The sequence below is a fragment of the Patagioenas fasciata genome, chromosome 3 (genome assembly GCF_037038585.1).
Source record: "Patagioenas fasciata isolate bPatFas1 chromosome 3, bPatFas1.hap1, whole genome shotgun sequence".
Classification (NCBI taxonomy): domain Eukaryota; kingdom Metazoa; phylum Chordata; class Aves; order Columbiformes; family Columbidae; genus Patagioenas; species Patagioenas fasciata.
The window spans coordinates 69,447,849-69,469,996 of NC_092522.1; the positions used below are offsets into that span (position 1 = coordinate 69,447,849).

General features: G+C 38.9%; 1 protein-coding gene across 8 annotated transcripts in view; it reads left to right on the forward strand.

The window, feature by feature from the left end:
• PTPRK (protein tyrosine phosphatase receptor type K) overlaps nt 1-22,148 on the forward strand; it is a 407,780-nt gene that overhangs the window by 257,533 nt on the left and 128,099 nt on the right. The window lies entirely within an intron of this gene.

Below are 22,148 nucleotides of genomic sequence, written 5' to 3' on the forward strand. Positions count from 1 at the left end.
TATTACCAATACCAAATAACAAGTGATAAAAATATTTGATGCCTAGAAAGAGTGGAAAATCAGCAATAAAGTAATGTATGAGATCATCGTACCAATGTATCTGATGTCTGAGAATTGAAATACTCTAATATTTTGAACTTTTTAAACAAAAATATTTTCTTTTCATTTTCTCCCTTTCCAATTCCAAAGAAATAGAGTGCTTGCAAAGCTTTATGGCAGCACATGATCTATGCCACATAAAATGCTCCCCAAGTTCTGTAATGCAAGAAGTAATGTGGGATTTGTCAGGTGAGTGCTTGAGACAGCCTAACTCAGAAGAGCAAGAAAACAAAAGTAGTCCAGGGCCCTCCTAATGTGATTTTTCAGAAGTGTGGAGGTACATCAGTTGTATGGACATAATTAGAATTGTGTCTTAAAACTTAGGAAAATCCCATTGCGTTCCTGTACACAATTTTATCTCAGAATATTTTTCCAAGTACTGGTGAGTTCTTTCCTTAAAAACAAACAAGGTTTTACATTACTTGCTTCTAGTAATTTTACCTGGTTTTGTTGTTGTGTTTTGACTGCAAACTTTGCTTTACATATAGATGCCTTGAGGCGTTATTGTTCTTCTTGCAATCTCTTGTGGCTGGTACCCCCTTGCCTTCCCCAGCCTCCCCTTCGGCAGGGAAAGCGGAAGAGATCACACAAGGCCTCTTTGCCGACTGCCACACAAAGCCAGCCGTGCGCATTAACTTGAGTCCCCCTTGTTGGCAATTTAATTGGAGCTGCTTGACTTTTTCACTGAAGAAAATGAGATCTGCTCATTGTAGTGGCGGAGGTTTTGAGGAAGAGAATTGCTGGCTGACAGGCATTAATTAACTAACTGCTGGAGTGCTAATACTTTTGGGGCAGTACCAAGGTTTTGATTATCTCTCCCTTCTTTCTTTGGATGTATGTCTGCGAAAGTATATTCTGCCTAGATCACAAAATGTGAATTTTTTAAAATTACCTGTGGTGAAACTGCCTGGAGAGAGTGATTCAGGCCAACAGGCACAAACACTAAAACTAGAATTATAAGTCAAGTTTCTAGTTCCCAGCCTCATGCTTGAATCCACCAGTAAAAATGTTAATTTAAGGCAGTACGTCAAATTCTTTCATAACTATTAGCTACTTTGTTGGGTTTTTGATGCGTTATGGTGATGCCAACCCCCTGTTTAAAGTAACAGTGGAGCCTTCCCAAGGGAGCTGGTGTCTTGACGTGCTCTGCAAAAAACCAGAAAATTACTTGGCTTGGTAAAGAAATGTGATGTTTGTGTAACAGGACCTGGTGTTTAAGCTGTAGGCATCAGGCTCATAGCAACCCATCTGATTTAGCATGTAAACCAACTGTTGCCCCCCAAACTGTTCAAAGTTAATTTTTGTCTGTAATTTTTTTTTCTGATAGTGAATGTACAGTGCTTAGAAACAATTAACTGTGTAATACTGAGCTTTACTACTTTCATTTCTGTAGCATGTAGGAGATAATTTGGCTTTTTCTTGGGCTAAATTATGCTGTGCCACAAAGGACTATAACAATACTAATTTGCTTGAAATGTGGTTGAATTTATCACAGCTAGCACAGTCTTGTGTGTATTTTCTTGCCTGTCTGATTTCATAAATACAAAAGAAAATAAAAATGGCTTTCCCTCCTCTTTTCTTGCAATTCCCCCCTCCCCAACCCGTATGAAGAGTCACCTTTCAGAGCATATTCACTTTAATAATACAACTTACTGTATGTTTTATTCTTGAATACATTATACCAAAAAAGTGAGGCTGAGTGGGTGTCTTGGGGGGTGGTTTGTGGTTTTTTGGGGGTTTGGTTTGGTTTGTGTGTGTGTTTTGGTTTTTGTTTGGTTTTGGATTTTGTTGTGGTGTTTTTGTTTTTTAATTTAACTGTAACAGAAACTATAAAGGCCTCTAATCTAGTGGGTGTTGTATGAAGAACGAGTATTGATGAGAGCCAGTCTCCTTGATGTCTCTTTGAGCAGTCTGTGACAGCTACTGTTGTTTAACCATCTAACCTACTTCCCCTTCTAACTGTAGACATTAACCATATAAGCCCAAAGTATTTAGAAGTTAATAGCCTGTTATGCAAGTCTAAGCATTCATGGTGATGGGATATTAAGATATTAAATCTATTTTGCTGTGTAACTAAACTTCAAGTTGTGCTCATAAATAATAACTTAATTTGTTAGTTTAAATTGAGTGCATCCATTTTTCTGCCTCTGTAGCCCTTGTTGTGTTAAGAGCAGTATTAAAATCTGAGTCTGGTAAATATCAGCATAGATCTCTTACCTTCCCTGAGATAGTGAAGGAAGTGCAGATCATCAGATGTTTTCCCCTGGAAATTAGAAATTTCAAAATTAACAGATTAAGGAACATAAATTCAGTAGCAGTATGTTCTGTCAAGACCCTTACATGTCCCTGTCAAGCCTCACTGAATTTCATTTTACATTTTGGAATTTTCGAAGAGTTAGATTTGAATTGAAGCTAATGTTACTGACAAGAGGAAAATAGAAGCAATTGGTTTGCACTAAACAAGTTTGAATGGTTGTTAATGTGAATGACTTTCAGGCAGCAAATGTCAGAGAACAGTAGATTACTTTCTTTACCTCGGGCATTTTATACCATCTCCTGTGGTAAGCTTGACATTATTTTTATTTTTTTTTTCTCTTGAACACGGGAAGCAAAGTAATTGGAGTCTGGTAATTTCAGCCCATGGCTGATGAAGATAAATCATAACGAGCTGCTGGAATGCACACTGACAATCCACATAGGGCTACTAGAACATGAACTCTCACTAATGCATTATTCAAATTTTGTTTCCTTCTGATTCATATTCTAGAAGGCCCCTGAAACTGTTAATTATGAAACCCACCACCATTTGTTATTCTGCAGAAATTTCGTGCCAGAAACCAATTGCTTCAAAACGCCTTCACTTTGTTTCCAGGACTTGGGCACCCGAGCACTGTGCTGCTCGATCGACAGTGCCGGTGCGTGGGCTCAGCTTATTTGTCTGCAGGGAACAAGAGCTCATTTTGATGCTTTCAAGCAAAGTTGCTCTCCATCCAAAGCAGGCAGATGGTCAAGTTGTTCAGTGTCAGCATTTGTTTCCATTCAGGTGTGCCTGCCTGCGAAAGCCCATCTCAGGCGATGCAGCTGAAGAGCAGCTGTGCAACCTTGCTAGGTTTCAGCTGGATCCACTTGGTTGCTTGTGGTTAATGCTTGGCCGGAGGGAAGGAATGCGAAACTGCCCACGGGGCCAAAATGCAGTTTTAGGTTGGATTGCTGATTCCAGGGAGTTGCACCCTTTGTGATTTTTCAACCCTTCCTAGCCTGGTGGTCCTCTCTTAACCTTGGTCCCCTCCTTATCCTTGCCTCATGGCTGGTCTGGGAAGTCTTCAGTAGCAGGACCATCCGACCATATGTGATGGCTCTGGCTTTGTCCTTCTCTGGGAGGAAAAGCAGATACAACCTAAATAATGTTCACATAAAAACTCTCCATCCTATTGTTTCAGGCAGCTAAAGCAGAAACCGGTGGCAGTGCCGCATCAGCGGGTGGGGAGAGGCAGAATGGGACCAGTGGGAATGTCGTTTACTCTTTGGCTACTCCATCTCTTGTCCTTGAATTTAGGCAACAGCGTAGTTTGCATCCCACAGCAAATTACCCAGTAGGCAGATTGACTTATTTCTGTGTCTCAACTGCATTCATAGTAATGCTTGATGAAATTGTTTATGCAAATAGTGTATTAACTGAAAGACACAGTGCTGTATTGATCAAAGCTATTTTCTTGTTCTGATGAAATTCATCCGGTAGTTTCAGCTGAGGAAAAATATTGGGAGCCTAAATATTTCATTTCAGTGGTTTCAAAATGAAATGGCTCAACTTCTTTGATTTTGAAACAATGTTTTGTTTTGAAATTGAGCTAAGCTAAATTTTTAAAAGGATAAAAACTGGCAACAATTATGTTGTGAGACATCCAGAGAAAAGTTTTACTTAAGTTTTACTGAAACTTGACTTTTTCTTCCTTTTTTTTTTTTCCTCCCTCCACCTCCCCCCGCCTTTCTTTTTTTTGTTTTGTTTTTATTTTGTTTTGTTTTGTTTTGTTGCTTTTGAACTGAAAATACCTCACAGCTGTGTATGTGAGTGTTCCTTGGGATCATACAGAGAATTGTTTCATTTTACATCTCGGTACCTTGTTTCCTTCCCCTGTGTTTCACAGCCAGGGAGTAGTTCACTGCCACTGGTAATTTTCAGAGGACCAGAAAACACAGGGGAGGAGAATTAAGCACATTTCTCCTGGGGGGAAGCCTTTTTCTTTGATTCAGGACTAAGCTTTTTGGTGTTTCTGACTGGAGATTTTACTTGCCACTTGCTGTCAAAAGCCCTATGTATATCCAGAGAAGATATTTATATGAAGAAATGCTTTCCTTCTGAAAGGAAACAGGGAAATCACCTATCACGTTTTGCAAAAATACCAAATCAATGATTCACAAATTTGCTGGCTTCCTCCACACACCCAATTCAGCATTTCCCTTGTGCCTGGGTAATTTTGCCATGAGCCTGCGAGGTTTATTCTGCTGGGGAAACCGTACTGGTGCAGAACAGCTCTCCCAGTAAGTCAGTCTCTCTCCAGAGCCCCTGTTTTGTGGCCGGGAAGTTGCAATTTGGCACTGAACTCTAGAGCCTGCCTGCAGAATTGTGCTGTGGTTGCTTCTGCTGTTGCCATGTGCTTCAGGGGATGCTTGTACCTGCGCGAACCTGGATTTTGAGGCTTGTGGTGGGAAAAGGAATACCCTGGGGCATCAGGAGGGGGAATTTTGGGGATTCTAAAGCTTAGCATGTTTTTCAGCACCAGAGGTCTTGTACCCTGCAGGGAAGGTGCATCCAGAGGGATGAGCCCAGGCGTTTCACGTTAGCCAACCAGCTCGTTTTCCTCAGAGTGCGTAGTTTATAAACCTTATTGCAGTTGCAGAGATTGTATGCAGGCTAACTCAGTGGAGATGTTCCATCAGTGGTCTCTGACCACCAAAGCACTGTTTAGCTGCTAGTATAAAGTTGGTGCTTCCATGTAGCTCTAGTGTCACTTTGTGTCTGGCAATTAATTGGTAGCTTCATCTAACATACCCCTGAGGATCTTTTACTACTCCAGTGTGGATAGCCTGGCAAGTGAGATAAGGGACTCTGACCAGAAGGAAATTTGGTCTTAACATTTGCTGCTTTTCTCTACAGACATCTTGAGACCATCTGGGCAATGATTATGATTTATAGTCCTTTTGGTTGAATCATTTTATTTTAAGTCTTAGGACTTTAAATTGTTGTGAAGGACTGCTGCTTGCTAGAGAGAAGCCATATTTTAAAGTGCAAGTATTTTAACAGCTGCTAATAAAAAGAGTTGTGTGAACCAAGAACAGTGAAAGCCCATCTTCAAAATGGTAGTCATCAGAAAGGAATTTCATATCGTAAATCTCAAATCTACTTTTGCCCGGTCAATTGTTTTCTTTAAAAATTGTTACTGTATCATATTAAAAAAAAAAAAATCAATATTTTTAAACAGTATGTACCACTTTATAGACCACTTCTTGAGAAGTTCTAAAGGCCCTTTTTGAGTTCTTCGTAGTATGTTACTTGTAAAATTATTTTTTATGTGAAGTCATGAAATTTTGGGAAAATCTGCTTATTAAATGGGAAGACAGGCATTAATGTGAATTGCAGTGCTTGGCTTGTGACCCTGTGTTTTTTCATGCTTAACCAAATGCTAAGAACAATATAACAGTGAACACAAAAACAAACAAAAGGGGAAGAAGTTAGGAACAATATTTAATAAGCAATGCATGTGTCCCATGTCATTTGGTAAGTAATGGAACAACTTTTTTAATGGCTGGTACTAAGCTACATAATTATGACGCACCTCAGTGAGCAATGAGGATACTATATCATTTTAAATAAAAATGAAAATATAGTAGTGTTTTAAATTGCTTCGTGCTATAATAATAAAACACATAATGATCTAGGACGCGTACATGGAAAAGTAGGGTGAGTGAGAACTGGGAAAAATATTTTTTGCTTGCATTTGGGTGCAAACTGGGGATTTCTAAAGTCTCACACTAATTGTCAGCCTTCAAAAGAAGGCTTTTATCATAAGGCCTGCTGCTCAAGCACACAGAAAAGGAAAATCACAAGTTGATTAGATGATCGTAGTCTTTGCTTTTCATCATGTTATTCTAAAATGCTGGATCTGAATAAGGGCCCTTGTGGATTATTATTATTATTGTTATTATTATTTATCTGGGGCCTTTTGTTTGCTTTGGGTTGAGTTTGTTTGGCTTTTTTTTATTATTACTACCCTGGTCTCTTCTACTGTATGAATTTAGCTGGAAATTTAAAATCTTGTGTTTGATCTCTCAATGTATTACCATGGAAATTAAGAGTTTTCCAAAAATTCTTGCTTTCTGCATTTGTTGACTGATTCAGAAGGAAGAAAATGTGAAAAAAATTAAAACATATTTGATGAAGAAGAGAGAGAAAGAGATTGTTGGAAGCATTTTATTAGGGTGACTTTTGCATTCTTAACAACTTCACTGCATTTAAATTCCACGTGTGATTTTTAGTGCTATATGTAATGCTGATTCTAAATATTTCTGTTTTTTTAACGTGAGCTGATAGTGGAATTTCAGCATTAATTGTGCATTCATTTGTGGCTTTTAATACATGATTAACTACTTTGCTGGTGCATTTGAGTAGTAGTCAGCATTTGAGTCAGCAAAAATATTAATGATTTGTAATGATGCTTGGCTTTTAAGATAGCTAGCTAGAACTACTCATGTTATATGCCATCTTATGTTAGGCAGGGTTTCGGTTTAAACTTCAGCATCAAGTGATGCCTATTTCTCCCAAATTCATTGATTCCAAGCAGTTTCTGAATTGAATGGTAAATCATGAATGAACAAAGTCAGCATTGAGAGTAGAAGAATCCAGATCTTAGAAGTCCAGCCCAGGTGAAAGCTAACAGAAACGGGAACAACTAACAGAGGTTTCAAGCATTTTGTTCTTTAACTGCAATAAGGAATTGCAAACAGTAGAAAAGAGCCATAAAGAAGCTGGAGAAAAAAATGCATTTCAGAAATGTGAAGTACACAGTACCCTCATGAGACATGCTGCATCTCCAAAAGAGAGCTCAGGAAAATGGTAAAAGCATAGAGAATTTGGCTGTACTTGGCTGTCTACTCTTTGGGGATTTTTGGGGGGCAGGGGAGCAGGGTGGAGGGAGATGTCGAAGTGGAAAAGTGCTTTGACTAGAAACTACAGACCATGACCAGTTTATGCAGGTAAATTATTAGGAGACTTGCAATTAACCCCAGATTAAGCAGCAGATGTGTTGAATAAAATATGATACTGTGAGCAGACCAAAACTTTTGGAGAATAAAGCTCTGATTATAAGTGCTAGAGAAAACCCACAGTGGATATATTCTTGAGAAAGAGAGGCAAGTAGGGTCCTAAATGCAGTGCCCAGAAACAGCAAGGACAGTGGGTTACACGAAATGCTACCTGTAAATGTAGTGTAGACCAGAACTGTGGTTGTGAAGCCATTCTGGAACATCTGTCCCACCTATCTTTGGAGCACTAATGGGCTGTGACATACTGCCAAGAGCACTGCAAACACAAAGAGCAATATAGAAGAGGGAGACAAGACCACATATGCATAGGTGCTGCCTCATACACGGGCTAGCAAATCAAACTGAGCAGCAGAGAAGAGTAGCAAAGTCCAAAGGTTAGTTTACTTTGCATTAGGGAATGAGCAGCACCACTGTGCAGAGCTGTCTGTAGTCTCCTCCCTGCATGAGTTTTGGTGAATCTTTGAACAATCTAACCCAAAAAAAGTTTGCTATTAGTCTCAAGCATTAGATAAAAATGCTGGAAAGTGAAGTCAGGAGCTAAACAGCACAGAGAATAAATTTGGAAACAGGTAGCTGCTGTGATTTCCCTCAAATGGTTGCCAATTATTTCCTTGTGCCATGTCCACAGCTAGGAGTTTCTGAGGTAATCTGTAGGTTGTGGAAAGCTGCTTTCAGGGTGATGGCCTCATGAGGTGCATGGTGGAATTAGCTTCTCAAAAGATAAATAAATACTGCACAGATACCTTCACTGGGTTATTAGTAGTGTGTGGAAGAAATCTACAGGATTCCCAAGCAGACTTTGTTCAGGAAGCAGCTTCATTCCTAGGCAGTGCTTGTCTTGTGCTGTGCATGAGGTCTCTTTCCCTCCGTGTTCTTTTTGTCATTGTATATCTCTCTTGCTATCCAGCCAGGGAATTGCTGTGAATAAAGGGTCATAAGAGAAGAGAACCTAATTTGCTTTGCCCACTTGAGATGCTTTGTGTAAATAAAGAGAGATAATGGAAAACTACATTCTGTCCTGAAAAGTTCATGTGAATGACTCATGGGTGGAGGCACAACCAGTATTTGAAATAGAATTTTGGGACAGTGACTAATCCTCTTTTCCTTGTGTAGGAAGGCAGGGATGCCATACAGAATACTGAGGTTATCTCAGATGTATTTTTAGTTCTAATTGTGAGGAGAACTGGAACATAACCCTCTGTAAACTGTCATTATTAAGCCATGGAAAAGTGCTATTTTGATTATGCTGGTGCTCCTCCTTTTGAAAATTGAATATATTGTGTTTCAGGGCACTACCCTATATGGCTGCCCTGAGGAGTAAGAAATATGTGGGGAACTTCCAAGGTCAGAGACAGTACAGTCTAGAAATCTGCTGCTTTTATTTCGTATTCTCAAGTATATATTTCCTGCCTTTTTCCTTATTCAGTGAGGATACATAAAGGCTAAATGTAGCAGAAATTGAGCTTAGGGCAACTTTTGAACATAAAAACACAGATTTATAATAGAACTTGGCAAGTGGAAGTTATCTTTCATCCAAAGATCGCAATCTGCAATGTGTACTTTGGGAAGTGCAGCCGTACCTGGCCGGACAGGGGGATTTGGAGTTCTCCTCTGCCTTTCACACAATCGCAGAATGTCGTCTCTTTTGAAAATGAGTCTTCATCAGTTTGATTGCTTTTCATCAAAAGATACATGTGTGAAAACTTACTTGTTTGGGGAGAAGAAAGGGCACTTGAAGGTTAGTGGCTACATTATTTGCATTTGAATATAACAAAAAAAAAAAAAGGAAGGAAATTAATTTTGCTTGTTCCAAAATGCATGCATCAGCCAGACATAGAATCCACTTACTTTTCCTATAACTGCCATGAACATTAGGCACACTCTGTGTTTTATACACGTATCAACAATGTATTGGATATAGCAGCAATAAGCTGCCATTTTTACATTAGTTAAGACCAGAATTCCACTATTAAAACTGCTTTATAGCTAGCAGGCACCCTATGTTGTTAGCAAAGCAGCAGTTACTGTAACTCACATTTTTTTGGGGGGGGGCTTTAGTCTAGTTTTACTTTTTTAAGTTCTGAGGTTCCCTTGTGGAACTGAGAAGTTTATTAATAAGTAGCTCAGTGTACTGGGTATGTGTCGTATTATTTGGCAGGCTGCTGATACTGAACTGAGCAAAGAAAAACTTGTGGTGAGTTCCTGGCTCACAGTCATGATTTTTTTAAAGTGGCTTTATAATTTTTAAATACGCATATGCTGTTCCCTTAACTGATCTTTCTGAAGTTTTTAGCGTATCTGTTTGCAGCAGATTCCTTAGATGGGGATATTATTTAAATGGTCTTTTAAGTATCCCCTCCCTTGATAGTTGCTCCAGAAATCTCTGGTTTTCAGCAGGGAGGAGGAAAAGAGCAACGTGGCCTGTGCATAAGCCGGGATCAGAGGCAGGTCAGCTGCTCAGGGCCATGCACACTCGTCCAAGTGGAACTGCCTCTCTCTTGAGGTCTGCCAGGCCTCAGCCCTCCTCTGAGGGAGACGGGGGAGACCACCTATTTGGTGGGTTTCTTGGCATACAGGTGCAGTTTTATGAAACTGAATTATGTTTCTTAGCCTATACCAGGACTAGTTATAGCATGGCTAAAGAATTCATATTTTTAAGTTGTCAACACAGTCTATTTTTTGGCATTCGTCACTGTAGCTTATTAGAATTGTGCCCCTGCCAAAGGAGGCCAGGCTTCAAACCAATCGATAAAAGCTGTATATTGGTGCAAAATGAAGAAATCAGCAGAAGAAAATAATTTCCTTCACCATATATTGCAGTTGCATCTTAAATTATTATTCTCTGATACAGTGATCCAAGCATTTGCTGATGAGTCTGCAAAATTTTGGTGGCATTGTGTGTTTCAGGAGGAAATATTTCTCAGGATCAGAATTTAGGGGCCAACCAGGATTTAAATACCATTTTGGTTGGCAACATTATAAAAGTATTGTTTATTTCTAGAGACTTTTCAGCCCATAATATGCAATATTAGTTATGCTGGGTGTAGCATAATTGAGTGCCACAGTAATTCTTGTATATTTAGTTCATGAAGCATGCTGCTATGAAATTTTTTTGAGAATTCTTTTATAATTGCAAGCCATTAATCCCCTTAAATGGTGGTTGTGAAGCATTTTTTAAGCCTGGAAGCCAGACTGCAAATGTAGGTAAATTCTGTTGTGGGGGTGTTAGGAGGGTGAAGGCTGAAGCAGTAGGAATAGGACAGCCAGGCAGGAAGTAAAACTCATGGCACCTTCAGACCCTTGTGATATTTCTGAAAATTTCTGCCCATGAGAACTGAAGCCCTTTCTCCATTATTGTAGCTGTATGCTCTGTCCTGAGACGAAATTGAAGCCCTGTATTTCTGCTCCAGAATACGCAAAGTCGGTGGAGAGCTGTAAGTCAATAGACAAGTCTTTCTAGTGAGCAAATAAGGAATCAGTTTTTCAGCTACAGGTTGTTCTACTGGTTGTGATGGCTGGTGTATTTTAAGGAGTCCATCACCTACTCTAGGAGCAATAGACCAAAGAATACTTTGATGTTTTTGCCTGAACTGTGGTGAAATCTAACCTCTGCATGTTGCTGCTTTTGGAGAGAAAGAGATAAAAGTGAGGGTCTCCCAGGTGGTGTAGATAACCGTGCTGGATTGCTGAGGGATTTTAATGTCCCGTGCATATGCTGGCTTCAAAAAAACGTACCTTGGAAGCTCATAAATTGGAAAGCATAAAATTTATCCCTGTGTTCAGTAATCATACACATCTGAGCAAAAGTTAATTGAAGGACAAATATGCAGAAGGCAGCCTGGTGTCAATACTATTTAAGGTATAGGAATGAAGTTCTTTGCCTATGGGTTTTTGAAAGCCAGATGAGTTCCTTTACTGGGTTTGCAACACAACATGTGTAGATGAGGTTTTTAGGGACATGGTTTAGTGACAGCATTAGGTTAATGGTTGGGCTTGATGATCTTGAGTGTCTCTTCCAACGAAAATGATTCTATAAACACAGTTACATCAGCACCTCTCAGGGGGTGATTTCCGAAATGCAGGAGCTGTGGTGGGTAGCCACATGTGCAGTCAAGATCTCTGTAGACTTGTATCAGGTTGGAGGCCCATGTAGTTTTTGACTCCAAGTGTGAAGGGATGGAACAAGAACAGAATTTCACAAAATCATGGGACTTTAGAAATACACATGAATGAAAAGTGGGAGTTGTTCAATATTCCAAATTAGTTTTCTGTTTTAGGAACAACCTGAGTTACAGAATCTCGGTTACTACTACAAAACCCTTCGGGAAGTAAAGCAGCCTTGCTGCTGGTGGTGGGCTGGGGGGAAGCTGAAGGAAGAAAATGGAGACAGTGCTTCTAGGTGTTTACTTGCTGTTTTCACACCTAGGTTTTACAAGTTGTTTTACATAGCAGAAGTAATTTTTTTAAAAAGCTACTTAGTATTGCAGAAGCGGTGCTCATTACATAGCTGGGTGACCCATGGTACCTTTCTCAGGTAAGCGAAGACTTCAGAGTTAAGCTAAAGAACAAACTATTAGTAGGTCCTTGCATAGTGATAATTGACTGAAATGTCCACTGAAACTGTATTCTGTAGTATACAAACTGTATTTTTTGTTGTTTTGTTTTGTTCAAAGGTCCCTTATCCCGAGAGAAGTGTGACCTTATTTAAGAGCACATGTTCAAACTGTTGTTACTGCAATATTGCTGCTGCTTGATCTCCTTAGCAGTTACTTTTCTTCAGGAATGTGCAAGAGCCATGAAAGCTTAAATCTAAATTGTGACATACAGAGTAATAACTTTGCAGTAGAATATAAATTGGTTGACTTACAATGAACAATTGCTGCTCACTTGTAACAAATGAAACTCCAAGGCATAGCATCAAGGATATTTTAAAAAGAAAATTTCTTATTTCATTCTTTTTGTTCTTTCAGTTGGACCCATGGAGAAAACACTGTGGTATTTTTTTCCTGTGTGCAATGCAGTTGGCTGACTGTCTGTTGTTAGGTGAATCACAAAATGATTACAGGATGGGACAAAGGGCTTTTCAACCATAAAAATGTGTCAGTACATGTTTAGCAGATGCTAAGGTTTACTTTTATCACCCATAACAATATAAGGATTAAAGGGATCTCAGCAAAGAAGGTTCTACCTTTTGGATTGTCTTCAGAACTGGCCTTAATTTATGCAAAAGAAGTAATTAAGGGTTTGTGGATATGATTGGACATAGTTTTATCCAACTCCACAGGAGAGTGAATATATATTGTATGTGCTAAGTGTAATGGTAGGAAAGCTGTATGAACTGTGATAACAGTAACAAGTGAACTGTGGGTTGTTTTGGTTTTTAATGAAATCTGTAGTGTTTTCTGATTGCTTAGAAACTAATGCCTGATGTGTGTTATTGCTTAATTATATCCTGTTGGGTGATTTATAATACAATGCAACCTGACCTAGGAAAGGAAAGTCTTTCAAAATTATAATGTGTTCTTCATCCTTATTAAATCTTTGGATTTTTTTGGAATGTGAATATGGGCTGCTTACATCTTTTCAGTTTGCCCTTTTAAAAATTATTTTATTTTTTTAAATCTGGTTCTAATGGTAGATATTCTCTTGTAAGGTTGTCAGCTATTCAAACCCTTAAAATCCTTGAACAAATTTAATTACAAATCTTTCTGTAACTGTTCATTTCCAACATGCTTCTGTTATCTTTCCATCTGTAACTTTATTAAGGGTGATTGCCCTGTAATTCCTTGCTTCTTGCTCCCCCTCTAGCTGAGCAGTCAGAGTCTTAGAGGCACAAAAATGTGTAACCCCTTCTATGCTGAATCTTTTAAGGAGACATTGAAAAAACAACAAACAAAACAAACAAAACCAACCTAACAAAAACCACAAAAAAACCCGACATTCATACACGCACGCAAACCCAAACTGAACACCCAAGCAAACAAAAAACCCCACAGAACAAAAACACAAACAAAACAAACAAAATAAAAAACCCCAAACAAATAAACAACAACAACAAAAAAAAAAGGCAGAAGAAAAAGAAAAAAAAGAAACCCCCCAAAATGTGTCAAGTGTCATAATACCTTTAGCAGGATTTTGAATAGGATTTAGCAGCTTCTTAGTCATTTATTTGGCTCTTGTAGGCTACTTCTAAGACCACCAACTGTTTGGTTTGACTATTTGCCTATGTTAGAGAAGCATAACTAGGCTAGCAGTTCTATTCCACTGGCTATTTTACTTCATGTTTCTCAATAATGAACAGTCAGCTTGAGTGGGCTGTGTTTTTGACAACCTTCAGAAGGATATTGCAAAAAAGTCATTCCAAAACCCCTGTTTGAATGTGGCACAGACTACAGGGATATGATATCTCTTTTGTGTTGTTTGTTATTGAGTATCTCAGCCTTCACTAACTGATCCTGTTTTTCACGGCACAGGCAACTTTGATGTGGTCTTTGTCATATAAAACAAAGGTAGAGAATTTCATACAAAAGCTGTAGGACAGCTGAAAAAACACCTCAGTGACTCCGAAGCCCCAAGTGTCTGAACTGCTTTTGAAATAGTTTTTCACATGTTTGTCAGAATTTCTCTACCGTTGCCTCTAATCATTCTAAAAATTCAGGGGGCGTTATCGTTACATCCCAACCCTGCAAATAAAAATGTCTGTAACTATTCATTTGAGTAGTCCCAGCAGAATAACAGCAATCCAGCTGAACTGTGTTTGTATGCAAGGTTAAGACCAAAGAGACTGAAGATGTTGCCAGTTGTGTTGAGGGGAATATTTTATGGACCAGGAAATGGATTCTGAAAGGTAAAACCTTTGTTTAGGATCCTGCCAGGGTTGTCTGAATGGCAACATGGATAAAGAAGAAAACGTGGTTAACAAAACAAAACACACTTAACAAAACAAAAGAAGAACAGGTACATACTAACACTATCTAGTAGTTCCTAATCTGTTTTTCATGCTGCAGCATTGACTTTGTTCTAGTCCTTGACCATCCTAACATGTCAAGATTACAAGTTTTATCACAGTTAGTTTTACTTCACACATGAAACAGTGACTGAAATAACCTAAAATGGTGATTAATTAGGACCATCTTGCATGAGATCTGTATTTTTTAACATTAATTTCTTAAAATATCCCAACAGTCACTACTTTTAGAAGACGGTTGGCAGTATTTGAGAGACAGGAGAGAGCACACACAACCTGCCCCAGGGGGTCAGGAGAAGCCCATGGGATTTTTCCTTTGCTTTTTCTGCTGTGCTGCTGCTACTAGAGAACAGAGCATCTCTACAGAGGTATGCGTAGTAAGAGGAGGAGATGGATGGTCTTCTCTGGATTTGCCAAGATTTTAATGGTATTCATTTCATTTTATTTTCATGGTATTTCAGTATTTTCCTTCAACCCTCAAAGAGATAAAACACAGTTATGAAAATATAAAAGATGATAAATAAAATTACAGTATATCTACCTTGTTAGCAGTGAACATCTAGAGCATTTCTTCTTTGCCCCCTGCCACAAATTGCATAGCTCATCGTTGCTTTAAAATGTCTTTTCAACTTTTATTCCTAAACTGATTGAAGTAGCTCAGGTAAAACTGAAGCATCAATGTCAGATTTTGTGGGGGCTCTACAGAGTGTGGTGTTGGAGGGAAACTCCCCTCCAGTCTGCCCAGCATCCATTGCATGGCACCCCTTGTCCTTTCCGCTGGATACTGGGAAAAGCTGTGCTGTGGGGCTGCTGCCAGGGACATGGTGAAATATGTCTCACCGCTGCAGAGTGCCCTTGGCTTTTTTGTGGTTTTGAAACCCTCTTATCAGATCCAGCTGGTTAATAAGGCTAACGAGTGTGTGAAGTGAGAGTCAGGAGAATAAGCAAGCTGCTTCTGCTGTGGCAAGAGAGGAGGAAATGGGACCCAAGGGAAGGCTATGCTTCCTGCGCTGGAGTCATGCTTGGCTTGGATTACACGTTTTAGTTTAACAGTCCTGTAGATCAGCCTTAAGGTTCAGCAGACTTGGTAGTTTCTGGTGCAGTAGAGTTTGAAAACAGAATGAAATTTTGTGTTACATAGGCTGGGTGATCCATAAAGGATAGAATTGTAGTTTTCCAGACATGAAACCTAAACAACCTTTTTAATAGATACAAGTTGTTACTGAGTATGGCATTTGGGTAAATTTAAATAACAGTGGGCACAGAAAAAAGACATTATACAAAGGATTTTAACATTATGTTTTACATTGAGTGTCCAGATGCATCTGCTTAAAGAGCAAAAATAATTAAAATGGGGAAAGAAATATGGAACTTAATGAATATTTAGGCTATTAAACCTATTTTGTCCATTGACTGCTGAGAATTTTCTCTTAGTCAGAGATCTGTAATTTGAGCCCATTTTCCCTCCTGCACTTTTTGTTATTTTGGAATATGGTTTATGGTCATGCTTTGGACTGTATAGTCCCAAACAGGTCCACAGAGAGGAATCAAGTGTAATCTATGTTCAGAAGTGTTGATGGTTTTTGTGATGATTACTACAACTACAAAAAGATCTGAATCAGGGTAGCCTCTCTTTCCTGCCCCCCTCATTATCCCTTGCAAAATACACCCTTTCCACTGCAGCCTTTATCCTTCTATTTTCTTAAGTTTATAATATTTGGGGAGCCGCTAAATTGCTTCATGATGTCTAGCATTCTTTCTTTTTCTATCATACATCGTAAGTAACAGTTTTCTATATGGCTGTGCATGGCTAGCCTCAGCTAGTTCTGCATGACAGATCAGACCACCACCCAGCCCAACTTTGGCCCAGCCTCCCACAGTCTGTTGCTGTTGGCCAACACAGATTTTGTTAGTCCCTGAAATACCTATGTCTTGCCTCAGTGTCACAACCAGGCCTGGTGGCTACCCTAGTTTTGCATCACCTAGTTCTTGAGTTCAGATTTTAAGTTAATTTAGTGATATCTTCTGACTTGGCTTCTCAAGGGAAAGCAGAGAGAGAGTTTGAGGCCATTTTGGATAGAATGAGCTTTCCTGTACCACAGTGCATATGCAGGCAATTGGTGCCAAGTGGAGCTTATGCCTTTGAGTAGTATTTTAGATATCCGTACCCCACATAGGATGTGGGATCCAGAGCTGTTGTGCAAGGAAAGGGCATGACGGTTCTCTGTTCTCAAAATCAGGAAACTGGGGAGAAATGCTGCCAGGTTGTCATCGCGGCCCTTATGCCCCTCTGCAGGACACAGGCACCTGCAAGTAATTTGCTTTGCAAAAGGGGAAGGATGCACTTGCTGATTGAGCTACAAAGCTGTATTCACCATGACTAGGGCTGTTAGTTAAGCCATAATCCCATTTAAAAAAAAAAAAAAAGTATATTAGGACCCCAAACTCACTGGGAGGGAAGAAAAATGCTAAGGCTAGATCCAGGGCATCAAGACGGTATACGCCCCTACAAACAACATGTTTCAGGGTAACTTGATGAAGCCTGAAAGTTTTGGAGTGCTTAGAAGTATTGACTGCTAAGCAGAGAGAAGTTCTTAACCTTCATATTAAATGAGATTGTAACATGTTAAAATGAATATTTTATTTAAGTATGATTCAGTAATATACATAGTTAAGTGTGATTGCCATCCCCTCAGGGCTTTCTCTCCAACTTCCTATTCAGTTTCTGTCAGCCTGACAGACATACATAATCTTGTTCAAACTTGTGTAAACCTAGGCAGGTTTTAAACTAGCCACCTGGTAGGAGTACTGCTAAAGGAGCAGAGTGCTCTGCAAAAGCTGAAAAACCTACCTGGGTACCTGACAAGCTCAGCGTGGCCCTGCCTGTGCTGAGCTCAGTGTGGCCTTACCTCTGGTCCTACAGAACTACCTGTGCTGCCAGCAGAAAAATAGGCGATAGCCAAGCAGCATCACGTGTTTTGCTGTGGCATGGATATAATCTGAGCTTTCAAATAAAAATGAGCTGTTATGAATGCTGCATGCAAAAACTAATAAGATAACTTGAGTCCCTGAAACAAATTTCATTATCTTAATCTTCCATCCACAGTTTTAAACTCACAAACATTTTGTTTACCAACCCAAGAACTATTTTGGTGTTTATTGCTCTTTTTTTTTTAATCATCTATTTGCAGTTTGGCCATTCTGAATTTTAAAATCAGCTGTTCTTAATGACTTTAATGTTAGAACCGGTATTTTGAAGTGTTGCAAATAGTTTTCCACTAAATTATGTCTAATTTGAAGGGGTAAAAGGGCAATTGATCAGAGGAATGGAGATTGTGAATATATGCTAAAACAGAGTTGCTTCAGAGCTGAGAATCTGAAAGCCACATCTGCTTTTTGAGTGAACTTCTGGTGTGTTTGCTCATTTGTATGCAAGAGTTAAAATTCAGCTTAGATTGAAGGACCATGGAAGCTATATCTCAAAAGATAACAGTTGTACTGAGCTGAAGTAAATGATTTGCTAATTATAACAAAATTGAGAGTGTTTCTATTTTGCCCCTCTGGATGTTTCTTAGGCTGTTCATTTTTATTGAAAAATGTCATGTTCGAAACAATTACACATTGCATGTAGGTTTTGCAAACAAAATACGAAACCAGTTTCAATGCTTAAGAAAGAATATTAAAGTATAAATTCTACAACTTGTCATCGCCCCAGTATACATCTGCAAAAGCAGCACTAAAAAAGCTTGGGTTTTCTCAGAATTTACCCATATGTACCGAGCCCAAAATAACAAATTTAACGGAACAGAATTACAGCCAATTCTAATTTGCACTCTGGTCCACTTACATTTCAGGGAAAAAAAAAAAAAATATGTGGTATTCCTGGTTTTGAAATGGTTTAAGAGTATTTGCTAATATGCTGGGAATTATCACAGTGAACAACATTCACTAATGTTTATTCTAACTAATTATACATGGTTTTTAACTCATTTGTTTCCAATGTTAAGAGATATAAAAATTACTCTTCTGTGTTGCAGAAAATGATCAGTTTTCCTCTGAAGTAGCAAAAGGCTTCTCTCTGCTGTACCCTGTACAAGTGTGAGAGGGGGAGTGAAAAAGCCAGTTTTTGCTGTAAATAATTTAAAAGCTAAGATTAAAGCAGGGGACTAACAGAGGTGAAAATACAAGGAAACATGGGGCATTGTTGGCTTAGCTTAATGGCAATTTTTTTTTTTTTTTGAGGCATTGTGGTCAGGAAAGGTTTGAGATAAGGAATATGGAGCATTATATGTCTACAAGTGGAACTGGACCAAAGCCAATGGGAGGAAACGCCCAGGAACTTTGATAACACTATTACCTCCTTCACAGCTGTGGCCGTGTCAGAGACAGAGGTGTTACCTGAATGATAGTGTGTGACAGCCTCGAATGTGTACATGATTTGCAATAAATAAGCATTTATTCAAGCAGGCCAGAGTGGGATGGAGTCTTTTGGTAGTTTGGAGGATTTGTCCTAGGAGAAGAGGTGCAGACCGACAAGCACCGATATGGGCCTTGTGCAACCAAAGCGGAGCCGTCAGGGCAGGCTCCTGTATCCCCAGCAGCTTTCCTCATTCCCTTCCACCGTCAACAGCAGCAACAGCAGCTTCAGTGTTTGGGATAAGCCTCAGCTGCCCTTTCCTCTTCTGTTTCATACCTCCTGGGCCCTGGCAAGCGTTGTAGTGCTGGGTTAGAGGGGCAGCTGTGGTTGGTGTGTGGGTGGTGAGGATGGGCTGGTGTTCCTTAAAGGATGGGAGAGGACAAGCTGCTGTTGGGAGAGGGGCAGGATGAGATGATGAGGGGAGATGGGATGGGAAATACACCTTGATAAAACACCAACCTGGTCCTTCTGATAAATTTAGACTGGACCATCTCATTAGAGTTATAATTACTATGATTTTGTTGCCAGCTCCCAAAGCTCTTGCGGTATAATCAGTGTTCAGCAGATAAAGTAGCACCGCTACATGGCATGATTCCAAAGGGCTTTCTATGAATTCCCATCAGTTTTATGGAAGAGGGGAGTGGGTATGAGTGTTCATTTCTGGATTCCATTATCCTTTGGTGTGTTAGTGGTTTGCTGTTTTATATTTCACTCAGTTGTTGATTGGAAGAAAGACAACAGCAATAAATAATGCATAATATAACATTGTTTTAATATTAGAAAAACTTGGATGTGTTACTATTTAGTCTTCTTGCCATGCTACAACAAATGAACAAAAATGGTGTTTATTGTGATATTTGTTGATTTAAAATTAGACTATCACCATTAAAGTGACTATTTTCATCTTGAAAAATGTCATGTGAGGCACTCTTGGGTTTGGCTTTGATAGTGCTTGTTACAACCTGTAGTATGTTCTTGACATTACATAAATCAGAATTCCCCCAGAATTTTTGCAGCTTTTTCCATGGACATTACATTTCCATGGACATTACATTATAGTTTAACTGTTGTTAAACTATAATCTATTATTGAAAATAAATACACGGAAATACAAGTGCTGAAGAAGCTCTTTGGCCAGCTTAAAAAAATTTCGTATGTATGCAGTAGGGTACATGTGCCTGGGATGCTGGGTTTTTTTTCAGATCTAAGCACTGGTTCAACTGTCATATTTTCATGGCACAAAGAAGTTTAGGACATTGTCAGGTTATCATGTTGCAACCTGGCAACTATATGAAATGAATATTGATCTTCTTTTGTTGTTGACTGCTATGGGCTAGCCTATGAGTTGTAATTGAAAGCAAACAACAACACCGCAATCAACAAACACATACAAAAATACATCCAAAAAACCAAACACATTCTATTTCATTTTTCAACTAAATCGTATGTGTGGTGTGAATGTAAACACTAATTCTGAAGAAATCCAACCACTTTGAAATAAATAAAAGTCACTGATTTATCTTGATGACAGGTCTAAAGATAAACGCTGGGCAGAAGTTGTATGAGTCCTCAGTGCTATGCCTGATTGGCTAACAGACCCTTCATGGCAAAGGCAGGGTGGCCACCTCTTTCTCACATTTGGCTGGAGTTGTTTTTCGTTTGGTTGGTTTTTGGTTGGTTTGTTGTTGTGGGTTTTTTTGTTTGTTTGTTTGTTTGTTTTCCTTAAAAAAATACGAAGAATTGGCAAATTTATGCTCTTCAGTTCACCTCCTTTTAAAAATTTCCTTCCTGCTTCTGGTCACTCTTTGTTAAACCAACAATTGAAGAAAACTCCTTACGTTCTGCTTTATGTTCTCCTAAAGACATAATGTGTACCGCAGAACTCTATATTACTCAGAATTCTAAGGCACAGTCTTGTAAACGTAATATTTATATAAGCTTTGAGATATTTATATTCATAACTCTGGCTGCATTTTGTGCTTTGTTTTGCTTGCATGGGTAAGAGTTGTGATGAATTCGTTCACCCTAGATGATATTTATTCCTTTTACTTCATTACACATAATCCACCTGTGCTAGATCTTAAGGTCTGTGTACACTTTATACTCTACTAGAGAGCTTATCAGCTTCTCTGCAGGCAGCTCAATTTGAATTTTAAAACTGAAAATGAATGAATTTGTGCTGCTTCTTGAGCTTCTGCACAGAACTACTCTTGCACACTCCTGTTGGTGTGATAACTGTAGGATATCAAGCTTGCAGGTTGTTGTTGATTTTGGCTGAGAGATTTATGATTTCATTCTGATCAGCACCTACTTCTGTTATTTTTTCTACACTCCCCCACCTCTTTCCCCTTATGAGAAGTGTTGAGTAGGATAAAGACATCAGGAAGAACAAGAGTAATGGGTACTTTTACTGGTAGACAGAATCAAGTCCAGGCCCAAGTGTACAAATAATGTTCATCTAAAACATTCTCTTCTTGTCCTGTAAGATAAACGTTAACTCATGCTTGGCTTCCAAGTCAGGTGGGTGTTTAAGAAGTTGCTGATCATCATTGTAATTTCTTATTGATAGCCCAAGTTCCTCTGCCTTCTTTATAAGGCACACCCAAGGCTGGGCAGGGCTTTGAGCAACCTGGTCTAGTGGAAGGCATCCCTGCCCATGGCAGGAGGTTGGAACTAGATGATCTTTAATATCTTTTCCAATTCAAACTGTTCTATGATTCTCTGATAACATCAGATTTTAAAATCAAGTCAAATTCAATACATGAATGCATTGCATTTTTTTAACTTATCAATCTACTTAAGCTAATCATTGTTAAAACATCTTATGGATTGTATATATTCTAGCATTCTACAGCATATAGCAGAGAAGTACCTTTCCTGATAAATCAGCAGTTTCAAAAAAAGCAATAATTAATCAAACCAGTACATACAATTCCTTAATATGATGATTTTCTCTGCTTAACTTAATTGTAGAGTATATGACTTAATTGAACTCATTAAGACATCTGGTTTTTGCTCTGACAGTAATGTCCATGTTACACTGTCCTCAGTAAGGAGTTGTGTTGGTTTATATATGTGTATATATATATATATTGGGGTTTTTTCCCTAAGAAAATGCTACTGATTTTTCCTGATCTTTCACTCCACAAGTTTAAGACTACAAAGAGAGTAATAGAAAGCTGGCGCTTGGTCTTGAGGTCTTGCTGGTATTTTTTGGTCTTTGGTTTTGGGGTGGCTTTTTTCTTTGTTTTCCAAGGGTGTCCAGCTTGCTAGCTAGTTGTCCAGAACTTTGGTTTGTACCCTTGAGGAACTGGAACACTGGTGCTCCATTTTCTACTCTGATGG